The following is a 14469-nucleotide window of genomic DNA, read 5'->3' on the forward strand; positions in this document are numbered from 1 at the left end:
ATGTGTCATTTAATGAAACATGTGCAAGTCACATGCCATGTGTCATGTCATTTAATGAAACATGTGCGAGTCACATGTCATGCTTAATTGACACAATTGGCCCACTATTTAATCCATAAAAATTTCCCAAACAGCCCTTATTGACTTAAGGTTCCAGCTTCACACGCCTTTAGACAATTTAGCATCTTGGGCTCTTCAAGAAAGTCCTTTTCTTTAGTGTCCATGGCCCTCATTGACTCTTGCTCAAACAACTTCTCAATTAGTCCTTGCATAGCCTCCTTGACCTTCTTGGCTCTAGCTCTTGTGATGGGTCCGCTTGGCACGTGCAGATCATCATGTGGAATTGGAGCTTGTGGGTTCATATCATTCCCCCTTTCTTCAAAAAGATTCATCCTCGAATCATCTCCTACATCAAAAAAGGATAAATCAGAAACGTTGAAAGTTGCATTGACCTTATACTCACCCGGGAGATCCAACTTGTATGCATTATCGTTGATCTTTTCTACCACTTGAAAAGGTCCATCACCCCTCGGGTGTAGCTTTGTTTTCCTTTTAGTAGGAAACCTCTCTTTTCTCATATGCACCCATACCCAATCTCCTGGTTCAAAAGTAACGAACTTGCGCCCCTTATTAGCTTGAGATGAATATTGTCGGTTCTTCTTTTCGATGTGCTGCCGTGCTTGTTCATGGATCCTCTTCACCAAGTCAGCCTTGTGTCGGCCGTCTAGGCTAGCTATCTCATTCACAGGTAGCGGTATCAAATCCAATGGAGTCAAAGGATTAAAACCATAAACAATTTCAAAGGGAGAAAAATTAGTAGAAGCATGCACAGTTCTATTAGAAGCAAACTCAACAAGTGGTATACATTCTTCCCATGATTTTAAATTCCCTTGAATGACCGCACGCAATAAGGTTGCTAAAGTCCGATTAACTACTTCGGTTTGACCGTCGGTTTGAGGATGACAAGTAGTAGAAAACAATAGCTTAGTTCCTAATTTTCCCCATAAAACCTTCCAAAAGTAGCTAAGGAATTTAACATCCCTATCACTTACAATTGTCCTTGGAATGCCATGCAATCGCACAATGTCCCTAAAAAATAAATTGGCTATATTTGTGGCATCATCAGTTTTGTGGCAAGGAATAAAATGTGCCATTTTAGAAAATCTTTCAACCACCACAAATATAGAGTCCCTACCGCCTTTGGACCTAGGCAAACCTAATATGAAATCCATTGAAATGTCTACCCAAGGTTCACTAGGTACAGGCAAAGGAGTACAAAGGCCATGAGGTAAGACCTTAGACTTAGCTTGTTTACATGAAATGCATCTAGAACACACTCTCTCTACATCTCTACGCATATGTGGCCAAAAGAAGTGTTCATGCAGAATATCTAAAGTCTTTTGTACCCCAAAATGTCCCATCAAACCCCCACTATGTGACTCTCGCACAAGCAATTCTCTTAGGGAGCAGTTAGGCACACAAAGTCTATTCTCCCTAAACAAATATCCATCATTCCTATAGAATTTATGAAACGCAACTTTATCACATGCCTCATACACATTAGCAAAATCAGAATCTTTAGCATATAAATCCTTTATGTACTCAAAACCCAATAGCTTAGTGCTAAGTGTAGTAATTAAGGCATACCCGCAAGAAAGCGCATCAGCCACGACATTTTCTTTCCCCTGCTTGTACTGAATGACATATGGGAAGGTTTCAATGAACTCTACCCATTTGGCGTGGCAGCGATTTAGCTTACCTTGCCCCTTCAAATGCTTTAAAGATTCATGATCAGAGTGGATCACGAATTCTTTAGGCTACAAGTAATGTTGCCACGTCTCCAATGCCCGCACCAAGGCATACAGTTCTTTATCATACATGGAGTAGTTCAATGCTGCCCCATTGAGCTTTTCACTAAAATATGCAATGGGATGCTTATCCTGCATCAAAACAGCTCCAATACCAATCCCGGAGGCATCACATTCAATCTCAAAAGTTTTAGTGAAATCAGGTAAAAGCAACAATGGAGCAGAACACAACTTATCTTTAAGCATTTTAAAGGAATGTTCTTGTGCAGTACCCCATTTAAACCCCACGTTCTTTTTTATTACTTCAATTAAAGGTGCAACAATGGTGCTAAAATCTCTCACAAACCGCCTATAAAAACTAGCCAACCCATGAAAACTACGTACATCAGTCACAGATTTAGGTGTTGGCCAATCTTTTATTGCTTTCACTTTTTCCTCATCCACTTCTACGCCTTTAGCACTCACCATATAACCCAAGAAAATAACCTTTTCCATGCAGAAATCACATTTCTTTAGGTTAGCAAACAAATTTTCTTTTTTAAGAACATCGAGTACACCTTTCAAATGATCCAAGTGATCATCAAGATTCTTGCTATACACTAGGATGTCGTCAAAGTAGACAACAACAAATCTGCCTATAAATGCACGCAATACATGATTCATCAAGCGCATGAAAGTACTAGGTGCATTGGTCAGACCAAAGGGCATAACCATCCATTCATACAAACCGTACTTTGTCTTAAATGCAGTTTTCCATTCATCACCCGGTTTCATTCTTATTTGATGGTAGCCACTTTTTAAATCAATTTTAGAAAAGATGCAAGAGCCATGCAGTTCATCTAACATGTAATCTAGTCTAGGGATAGGATGGCGATACTTTACAGCGATTTTATTGATGGCTCTACAATCGACGCACATCCTCCATGATCCATCTTTCTTCGGTACCAGTAGCACGGGTGCCGCACATGGACTCATGCTCTCCCTCACATGCCCCTTAGCAAGCAGCTCCTCAACTTGTCTTTGAAGTTCCTTAGTCTCCTCGGGGGTGCTCCTATAGGCTGGACGGTTGGGAATCGTAGCCCCGGGAATGAAGTCAATCTGATGCTCAATTCCTCTAATTGGTGGCAAACCATTGGGCACGTCCACAGGAAAGACATCCTTGTATTCCTGCAGCAAAGAAACAAGAGCACTAGGTAAGGAAGAGGTGAGTTCGTTAGTGCTCAAATATACCTCCTTGTACATGAGTACAAAGAGAGGTCTTTGTGCATAAAAAGCTTTCATACACTCTTTTTCTTTTGCATACAAACCCACTTTTTCCTCTCTCGTTGTTTTTCTCTCATTTTTACCACCTTTTTTTTTTTCTAATTTCAATGCTCTCTGCCTCTCCTTTTGTTTTATTCTCAGCCTCTTTTTTGTTTTTCTCATCATTTGCTCTTTTCAATCTCACTTGATCTTCATACACTTGCTTAGGAGTCAATGGTACAAGGGTCACACTTCTCCCATCTTTTAGAAAAGAATACCTATTCTTGAACCCATCATGAGTGACACGTCGATCATATTGCCATGGCCTGCCCAATAAGATGTGACTAGCATGCATAGGGACCACATCACATACAATCTCATCAGAATATTTTCCAATTGAAAATACAATCAACACTTGCTTATTCACCCTAACCTCCCCACACTCATTCAACCATTGAAGTTTGTAAGGCCTAGGATGTTTTATGCATTGCAACCCCAACTTCTCTACTAATGTGGCACTAGCTACGTTAGTGCAGCTCCCTCCATCGATGATCATGCTACACACCTTATCATTGATGTAACATCGAGTATGAAATATATTCTCATGTTGCTCCTCATTTTCATCTTTCACCACATGCATGTTTAAAGCTCTCCTAGTTACTAATGCCTCACCATGGATAGCATACTCAACATCGCTAGAATCTTCTAGTGAAGGCATGGACTCATGATCGCTCTCTTCATCATCAGTCTCAATAGTACCATCATCTCTCATAATCATTGTTCTTTTGTTTGGGCATTGTGATGCAATATGGCCAGTCCCCAAACACCTAAAACACTTGGTATTTCTGTACCTACTAGATTGAGAAGAAGTTATACCTTTTTCATGGCTGCCCACTTTGTCTTTGCCTTTCTCCTTCTCTTCCTTGGATTTGGAAACAACCATTTCTTCTTTTGATTTCCCCCATTCGGTTTCCATGTGGAATGGGAAGCCGAAGTTGTTGTAGCATGTTTGTTTCCACCTTGTGTTTGAGTTGCCTCTCTACTTTCATTGCCATATGCACCATGTCCTCTAACTCCACATAGTGCTGCAGCTCCACTATGTTAGCAATTTCCCGGTTCAACCCACATATGAATCGTGCCATTGTAGCTTCTCTATCTTCCTCAATATTTGCCCGAATCATAGCTATCTCCATCTCCTTGTGGTAGTCCTCCACACTTTTGGTACCTTGGGTAAGGCTTTGAAGACGTTGGTGTAAGTCTCGGTAGTAGTGGTTTGGTACAAATCGCTTCCTCATCACCGCCTTCATTTCAGCCCATGTCTGGATAGGTCTTTCCATGTTTCTACGCCTACTAAGAAGAATTTGATCCCACCATACCAGTGCGTAGTCAGTAAACTCCACAGCTGCCAATTTCACCTTCTTTTCTTCGGAGTAGTTATGACACTCAAAAATGAGCTCAACCTTCCTCTCCCATTCAAGGTATACATCCGGGTTATTTTTCCCCTGAAAAGGAGGAATCTTCATTTTGATGCTTCCGATGTTTCTATCAATGTTATCTCGACCCCTTGGCTCCCATCGAGGTTGTCGCTCTTGCCTAGCACCTCGATAAGCAAATCTTCCCATACCTCCATGTTCATCATCACTTGCTTCGTTGCTACCTATATCATATTCAAATTCAGCAATCGGAGGAGTATGTGGCCTTTGCCGCCTTTCATTGGATTGCCCTCTTCTCAGTCCATCAATTGCAGCGTCTTGTCTATCCAATCTATCTCTGAACTCCCCAAAAACCGTATTGAGTCTTTCAAACTGTTGTTGAATGGCTTGCAAGGTGAAGAATGAGTCTTGTGGAGGGTTCTCATTCTCGCTACCTTTGCTGGAAGTTTCAGCGCCAACCACCTTTCTACTCATAATTTCAAACCTGCAAAAAGGATATTAGAGAGAAAAAAAAAATTCCTCACTCACTCCCTTACGTGTTTACCCTCCAAACAATGACACTCAACACTCGTGTTTTTGACACAATTTTTTTTTTTTTTGGCTTTTTCCCTCTGATGCGCGCACACACTCGTGCCTCTTACCACTCAGGATTTCTCTTTTAGTTCTTTAATGAACTAATCCCAAACAAATCAAACGCAACTAAATCAATGAAAACAACTAAATCAAGACACGAAACAACGAAGGAAAGACAAAAAGAAGTCAAGAAAAACAATAATGACGCGAACGAAATAAAAAGAAATTCAATGGACCAACTCGACCAAGGATATATTCAAACATATATCAGAATAATAAGTTGCTGCCTCCTCTTTTTTTTTTTCTTTTTTTCTTTTTTTTTATAACTACAAAATATTGCCCTTTCTCTTTGTTTTTTTTTTTTTTGGATGCACAAAATGGTTTTTTTTTTTTTTTTTTAATGTGCTCTAATCAGCCTTGCTGTATTTCTTGCAATTTCTAGCCACAAAAGATTCAATCTTGATGGTGGACAATATTAAAGAAGAGTTGGAAAATTTCAAAAACAAGAAAACAAGATAGGTAGATCGGAAGATAGAAGAATATGAAATAAGGATAAATGATTATAAGATAAAAGAATTTTCTAAAGCAATCAAGAAAAATAAGATAGATAGAACCTAATTTGAACCAAAGCTCTGATACCAAATGATACGGAACCCCAAGAATAAACGTCCGGAGACCCCAAATCAGATTTATCAAAACCCCAAACCCAAAATAAGATTCGAAATGGTATAGGATCCTTGACCTATTGCTTGACGTGAAGCACAAACCAAGAATATCAAATTAATGGATGAACGCCACAAAGGTAGCACCTTTGATAAGTTCGGTGAAAGTTCAATGAAGAACTTGAAGAGAAATAACCTCACTTGAATTCTATTCAGCAAAAATCAATATTCTTTAATACAATAGAGAGTTGACTACTTATAGAAAATAAAAGAAACCCATGACATCAGTTCAGCCAATAGAATTAAACTATGACATCAATCTGGCCAATAAAATAATCCCACATAACCTTAAGCATGCCATGTCATTTAATGAAACATGTGCAAGTCACATGCCATGTGTCATTTAATGAAACATGTGCAAGTCACATGCCATGTGTCATGTCATTTAATGAAACATGTGCGAGTCACATGTCATGCTTAATTGACACAATTGGCCCACTATTTAATCCATAAAAATTCCCCAAACAGCCCTTATTGACTTAAGGTTCCAGCTTCACACGCCTTTAGACAATTTAGCATCTTGGGCTCTTCAAGAAAGTCCTTTTCTTTAGTGTCCATGGCCCTCATTGACTCTTGCTCAAACAACTTCTCAATTAGTCCTTGCATAGCCTCCTTGACCTTCTTGGCTCTAGCTCTTGTGATGGGTCCGCTTGGCACGTGCAGATCATCATGTGGAATTGGAGCTTGTGGGTTCATATCACTCTCTCTAAGAACTCGAATCCCACTCTCTCTCTCTCTAGATTTCTTCGTCGTACATTGTTAGAATCGACAATCCGACGTTACTATGAGAATCAAGGAAGGATTCTCTTCAGTATTTTTGGAACGGATCTTTGTGACTCGTTCTGAGTTATGCATCCAAGTGCAGAAGTATCAAGTTGTATCAAGGATGAGTCTAGGATCGTATTCCACAGGGACCATTGAGTATCAAAGTATTTGTGAAAGTTTAGTGAAATCTTGTTGCAGTAAAATGTGGGTTGAAAATATTTTTGGTCTTTTATGATTTTGAAAACAGTAAACAAAGTGGGAGATGCTTGAGTAAACTATCAAAATGAGAATGAAATTTCATCAATTTTCCAAAAATGTAAATCTAATAACGCAACCAAAACTAAACAGATTAACTGAAACAATTTTACCAAACACTCGGGTTACGGGTTCAACGTCTGTTTGCTTCCACCGTTTACTAATTTCCTAGGCCTTACTCCTCTTCTTGTTAATCCAATCAAGGCATTAATAAGATGAAATTTTATTACTAAATATTAAGTAAATTGACCACATCCAAACGGAAGAAAATAAAAACTCTCATTAAGCATCAACCGAATTTTATGTAAAAATTAGTTGATTAAAATCCTAGATTAAATCAAGGTTTTGGTGTGCCTATCGTCAACAACAAAACAAGAAATAAGAGCCAGCGATTTATCAACGATACCTTCAATATTTAGTTTTAACCAAATAAAAGTTTAACAATAATTTCTTAGGATAACTAATAAACCATGGAAACAAACGACATTGACCCACAACCCGAGTTACCGAACTTAGCCACTCATGCTCGCAATACACAATTTTCAGGTCAAATTAATTCCATGTTGGCTCATTGCATCAATAAAATGAAAGACAACAAATTAAAACAACTAATTATTTCAATCTTGAAACATTAAAGATAACAAACTAAAAGATAAAAAATTAAATTAACCTAATAAATCACTGAAATAACATCATAAAAATTAATACTTAAACTCAACATTAATAACTCAAACAAAATCTTTAGACAAACATCAAAGTAAAGAGACAAGTTGAAAGAAAGATTAATAAACTCAACAATACTCTAAATATAAAATACTCAATGTCATAATCACTTCAAACTCAACATCAAAACATCTATTCAGTTAATAATAAAGTTAACAAAAAGAAACTAAACTATTTATTTAAAGAGAAAGAAGTAGAAAGAGAGAGAGAGAGATAAGGAAAGAAAGAAAGAAGGCGTAGGTGTGCTCTCACACACAGCAGCAATAGCTGCTGTCTTCTGCCCCTTGCAGCAGAGCACAAACCCCAAAAAACCCTACTTTTGCTCCCCTCCTTCTTTCCTTTCTTGCCCCCCAAAACAATACATGTTGGGCTGCCCTTGTGCGCCCAGCAGTACCCACAAGTTCCCAACACTACCCATGGGTTCTAGCGCTTCTTTCTTCTTGCACACGCACCCACGACTTCACCCCTTTTTTTGTTTTATTTGCTTTGTTGTTTTTTTTTTTTTTTTCTTTCAGCTGCCAACCCACCTTTTATTTTGATTCAAGCCCAACACGGCCCTCTTGCACAATACACACACACACACACACACACACACACACACACACACACACACACATACATATATATATATATATATATATGTTCACATGTATATTTTTTTTCTTCTTGATTTTCTTTCCGTTAAATGTCCAAGGGGACCTTCGGCGTGTAGATTCTCAATCAATGCACACGGATTGCATGGCTTCTTCATTTAATTCTCATGGATCTTTACTTGATTCTTGGTTCACGTACGTGGCTCTTTCCGAACACAACAACGTACAAGTACATGCTTGACTTTTTGTACATTTTAAATTTCAATCTTGATCTCCAAAAATTGTCCTGCAATATTAAAACACAAATGACCGTAAATTTCCTCGACAAAATAGGATAATTATCGAATGAACTCATTGATTAAAAAGATCGACATACTCGAGCATTTAATAAAAATTATGACCTTTAATGCATGAATTTAAATGTTGAATTACCCTATTTTTGATGCATAATCACTTTGTTTGGAGCATTTTCGGGTTTTGACCCAAAATCGAGGTAAGGCTCGATTTTTATTTCCTTTTTGGTAGTTCTGTAAGGAATGGAATTGTGAGTATATTTTGTACTGTGATTCATAGGTTTCGAAAACTCGGTTCGCTGTTTAGGAGCCGTAGAGTTCGGGTTTGGATATTTGGGGAAAGGTAAGAGGATTCTATTTATATCGGTTATTTTTAAAATCGGACTTGGTAAAACTGCGGTTCATAGTCCTGTGTGTGTTTTGATTACTCATTTAGGGAAATCTAACGGGTGGAAATTATGGGATTTCCATGTTATAGTTTTTGGAAAAGGGGGCATTGGGTTGCATCTCTGGTTTCGTTAGAAAACCGTGGATATATTGTGATATATATTATGTTATGGGGATGGTCGTGCCTTGACTTGTTTAAACTGTATTTTTGATAAAATCATGATTTTTAGATTACCAAATGGGTGTGGATTGTTTTTTTATATGAACATGCATGAGTTGTGATTTTATGAAATGAGATATAGGAATTCCAAATTGTTCCAAGTTGTGAAAGAGTGTCCGGCTCTATATTCGAGGGCATGAGTCTTACCAGCTAATCACCAAAAGGTGTGGATCCACAAGTTGTACCGATACGAAGCCTTGGGAGCTTGGGGCTACGCCATGTGCCGGGGATGTCGTGTAATGCGGGCCGGCTTCGGGTCGAAGGCTGTGACAACACCAGGTTACTTGATCATGTGTGTGTGTGTGTGTGTGTGTGATGAGCAATATATTGGAACTGTTTTGTGGAAATACTGGAATTGTATTGAATTATATATGTTTTATGTCATGATAACACTCATATGCCTATTGAGAAGTGTCTCACCCCTATCGTACGTACATGTTTTTCCGATCCTTTGAGTAACCGGAACTAGCGTCCTTGTGTTGGGAGTGTAGTGGTCGATGTACTGCGGGAAGTACTTGTGTAAGTACTAGGACTTTATCGGGTTGTCATTTTGGGTTTTAGTTGACACCTGGGTTTATGTTTTGTATTATGGAGCTTAGACTCATTTTGTATAGACTCTAGTATGGTACCATGTATATATAAAAATAATAGTTTCCGCTGCCTATTTTTCATATATGTGAATGTGTTTAGGGTGTACGGGAACCCCACAGGGTCAGACTCTCATTCATTATGGTGTATCATTGTTGTTTTATATGATACAGGAATAGGTTAGGTTACTAATTCACCCGTGGGTCCCATTACCAGGTTCGGGGCGTGATAGCTTGGTATCAGAGCTAACTAGGTTGTTAGATCTTGTAGACTTGGTTAGGCTTGACTATGTGTACATACCAAAGTATAGGAAGTGGGAAATTGGTAGAGAAGGTCGGGGGCTATTTTGTTGCTAGACAGTAACTCATTGGTGGTTTTCTGTGCTTTTCCTAGAATGACGATTTTAATAAAATCACGGTAAACCATTGACGATTTTTGTGTCGGTGTGATAGTGTAATGACTCGGAGAAATTATGATATTTAAAGAGTAAGGAGAGAGGGAAATGGAAATAGTAATAGAAGGAGGCAGTCAATTTCGTCGACGACATTGCATTTTGGGAAGTAATGAACAAAGAAAATTATCAGGTCCTCATCAACGAAAGCATGGGAGTCATTGACGAGGGTACAAGAGGGCCTCGTCGATGAAGACAAGTTTCATCGATGAGAAAATACCGAGAGGTTTTTGGGGTGACTCTGAATTTCATCGACGAAGGAAAGAGCTCGTCGACAAAATTACTATTGACCTCGTCGATGAGGTGACGTGTCTCGTCGACAAAGCCACTAGTATAAAGAGTGTAAAACTCGGATTAAACATAGAAAAATCAAAAATCTTCTTACACTCTCTCTCTCCTCTATGGTTCCTCTCTCCTCTCTCTTTGATTTCGAGCCAAATTTTCGCCGATTCGATGATCTGAAGCTACCACGACGCTCCTAGAGAAATTCTTTCCATTTTTACCGGAGCGGATCGTTGGTGGGAGCAAGTTGAAATTCGTCCCCCAATCAAGGTAAGGCTTTTTATGCCGAATTTGTTCTTTTCATAGTTATAGGAAATAATATTCACGTGAAAATACTGAAGTTTAGTACTGGGAGTTTTTATTTTCGGGGTATTGATCAGGAAATCCTACGGGTGTGGGTCTAGGATTTCATAGGGGCTTTTTAGTTGTCAAGTAAGGGAATAAACTAAAGAAATTATTTTCCATGCGTATTGTTATTATTTATTAGTAAATTAATTTTCAGAAAAACATGCATGATATTTGAATATTATTGAGAAAATGTATGTTATTGGGAAAATACTGCTACTATACGAAAAATGTGATTTTAGAATGAAATGTACGAAATTATTCAACTTGTGTGGCATGAATGTTATTTTTCATGAAAAGTAGTGATATGACAAATTTTATGAATAAAGCATGTTTTCTGGAGTTATGAAAAGATACAGTATATTATGATGATTTTGATAAGTACATGATAATTGATTATTTTCAGAATGATATGTATGAAATGATTTTGACGTGAGGTCGTATATATATGAAATGATTTCTGCGCGAGGCCGTATTTAAGAAATGTTTGGCTCGAGGACGTATTTATGAAATTATGAAAAATGTTATAATATCATGTATTATATGTTATCAGAACCCAGATGTTAGTTTAGTTCAGTTTGAGGAGCTCGGTCTCGTAACTTATAGATCAGATATCTATAATCAGATTGGTACTAACCACCCCACGAGGGGGTGGGAGATGGATAGTTAATGTGGCTTTCAGTGTAGAGTGTAGACGTCTACCTAGCAGTCCGGACCAGGATGTTGCAGGCCCATCGTACTTACAGACATTTTTGACTCAATAGTGGTCGGCCAGCCATTGTCAGGTCCCGCCTTGGGGCTGCACAACTCGTTATAGGGTTTAATACATGACACCAACTAACTATTCATCCTAGGTATGTTTTCAGTGTTATCAGCTATAACAGACGTTTTATGAGCGATATGATTTATTTGCAAATATGAAAGTATATGATTATTTTGTACGATATGATGAATGTTTACAGATATATAAAATGTACTGTATATATATATATATATAATTACATTAAATGTTCATGTTGCCAAACAGTTGTATTTAGTTTATTTTCCCTTACTGAGAAGTGTCTCACCCCCAAATTTAATTAATTTTTTAGGAGACCCTGAGAGAATGGCGGGTCATGGCCGCCGTTGAGTTTGTTAAGTTACCCTACTAGGAGGGTAAGATTTTGTACTAGGATCTGGATTATTTTGTTGTTAGATCCTAGTTGTATTTGGAATGTTATGGGAGATTGAACATATATGTATGTTATTTTGGTGTAAGTAGACTCTGGTATTATGTTTTATGGTTGGATGGTTGTGATTTTATACTTACTGCTGCTTAGGTTTTCGCTGTTTATGACTGGTCTATCCCCATTGCCCATGGGTTGGGTTGATCATATATTTAAATATGCTTATTATTTGATAAGTTAAGCAGGTCGTTACAGATAGGGCATACCTGGACCCATGAGATGGTAGTTAACATGATTAGTTATAAATGATTGTGTTAACTTTATGTTACATAGGAGTGCTAATAGATTCCTATTGTATTTTTAGAATGGAGCCCAAGGATAATAACTTGGAAAGTGGTTCCAAGGAGACTACGAGCGATGAGTCTCCTTCTATGCCTCGAGGGTTGACGAGGCAGGTGATGCGGGAGATCGGGCAGAGTGTTACGAGACGTGAACGCTCTCCTATTGCACCCTCCGACATTTGCAGAAGAACCCGATCCGATGATAGCAGGGGACTGGGTCGAGAAGACCGAGAGAATTCTGGAGGTCCTACACTGCACATATAAGCAGAGAGTCCTTTACGCTACCTTCCAGCTGTCTTGAGAGGCGGGGCGATGGTGTCTAGTGGTGAGTCTACTGGAGAAGTAGAGATCCGGTTCTATAGAGATGACATAGAGTCGTTTCAAGGATAGATGACATAGAGTCATTTCAATGAAGTGTTCTTTGAGAGATACTTCTCGGCCTCCATACGTGATGCAAAGGCAGATGAGTTCTCTGCTCTAACACAGGGAGATATGACGGTGCAGGGGTATGCTGCTTGGTATATAGAGCTATTTCGTTTCACGCCATATTTGATCTCGAATGAGTACGAAAAGGGTATGAGAAAGGACATCCGTAGATTAGTGGGTATGCTTTAGATCCGTGAATTTTTTATTTTGGTGGATAAGGCCACTGTGATCGAGACCGGCATTCGGGAGGATGAGGTGGATCAGGAACCAAAGAAGAGGCCAATACCTTCTGGTTCTCATTCTGGATCTCGCCAAGGATCATGGAAGAAGAAGAACAAGGGCTCGGGTTACCGTCAGAATACTGAGCGTCAGAGTTCTTAGGTGAGTCAGTTGGGTGATCGTTGTATCAGGTGCCACAGATGGCATAGTGGTGAATGCCAGCCATTTGGGGGTAACTACTACAACTGTGGAAAACTAGGTCATATGGCTCGGGATTGTCATGCACCAAAGAGGGGTACGCCCGCTTTGAGTCAGAATCGGGGAAGAAATCAGGTATCCTGGGGAACTTATCAGGTAAACACAGCTCCAGCAAGGGTATACTCGCTTACTCCAACGGATGCTGAGCATGCGGGGAATGTGGTGATAAGTACTATGATGTTGCTTTTAAATAGAGTTGTGGTTTTATTTGATTCGGGTGCGACCCATTCCTTTATATCTGCTAACTTTATAAAATTCTATAGGGTTGAGACCCAAGTCATGAATGAATAATTGTCTATAGCTACTCCATCTAGGTGTGTATCGTTCTGTAGGAGGATGTTAGAAGACTACCCAATGGTAATTCAGGGAAGACTGCTACCTGCGAATCTTGTGGTATACGACATGTCTGGGTTCGATGTCATACTGGGGATGGATTGGTTATCCTCCAGTTATGTTGTGATTGACTGTTGTGGAAAGGTGGTAGTATTTAGACCTCTTGGGGAGCAAGAGTACAAGTATGTAGGATCAAGTGTGCGTTCGACGCCACGGGTCTATTGGCATTACAGGCGAGGAGGTTACTCTTAGACGGATGTCAGGGGTACCTAGCTTGTGTGATTTGAAGCTTGAGGACATTCGAGTGGCTAACGAGTTCCCGGATGTGTTTCCCAAATACTTACCTGATTTACCTCCAAATCGTGAGGTGGAGTTCGCGATATAGTTGCTGCCTAGTAAGGCACCGATCTCTAAAGCTCCATATCAGATGGCTTCAGCAGAACATCAGGAGTTGAAGGAGCAGTTGCAAGAATTACTGGATAAAGGCTTTATCTGACCTAGTGTTTCGCCCTACGGAGCTCTAGTTTTTTTTGTGAAGAAGAAGGATGGGTCTATATGTATATGTATTGATTACCGTGAGATCAACAAGGTGACTATGAAGAATCATTACCCGTTGCCTCGAATTGATGATCTCTTTGACTAGCTACAGGGGACGTAGGTCTTTTCAAAGATCAACCTACGGTTAGGGTATCATCAGGTGAGGGTTAGATTTGAGGATGCGGCGAAAACTACTTTCTGAACCAGATACAGCCACTACGAGTTCTTAGTTATGTCTTTTGGGTTGACGAATGCTTTGGTAGTGTTCATGGACCTGATGAATAGGGTTTTCCATAAGTACTTGGACCAATTCGTAATGGTGTTCATTGACGACATTTTGGTATATTCGAGGAGTTTGAAAGAGCATAAAAACCATCTAAGGTTAGTGCTACAGGTTCTACGAGAGAGGAAATTATACGCCAAGCTGAAGGAGTGTGAGTTCTTATTGAATCAGGTCTCATTTTTAGGCCATGTGGTACTGAAGGCGGTAACTCAGTTGATCCTAGAAA

The 14469-nt window shown here is 39.2% G+C and overlaps 1 pseudogene; it reads right to left on the reverse strand.

Annotated features, from left to right (window-relative positions):
• Positions 1-170: 170 nt before the first annotated feature.
• On the reverse strand, positions 171-4477 carry LOC131154562 (uncharacterized; annotated as a pseudogene).
• Positions 4478-14469: the final 9992 nt, after the last annotated feature.

The sequence above is a fragment of the Malania oleifera genome, chromosome 4 (genome assembly GCF_029873635.1).
Source record: "Malania oleifera isolate guangnan ecotype guangnan chromosome 4, ASM2987363v1, whole genome shotgun sequence".
Lineage (NCBI taxonomy): Eukaryota > Viridiplantae > Streptophyta > Magnoliopsida > Santalales > Ximeniaceae > Malania > Malania oleifera.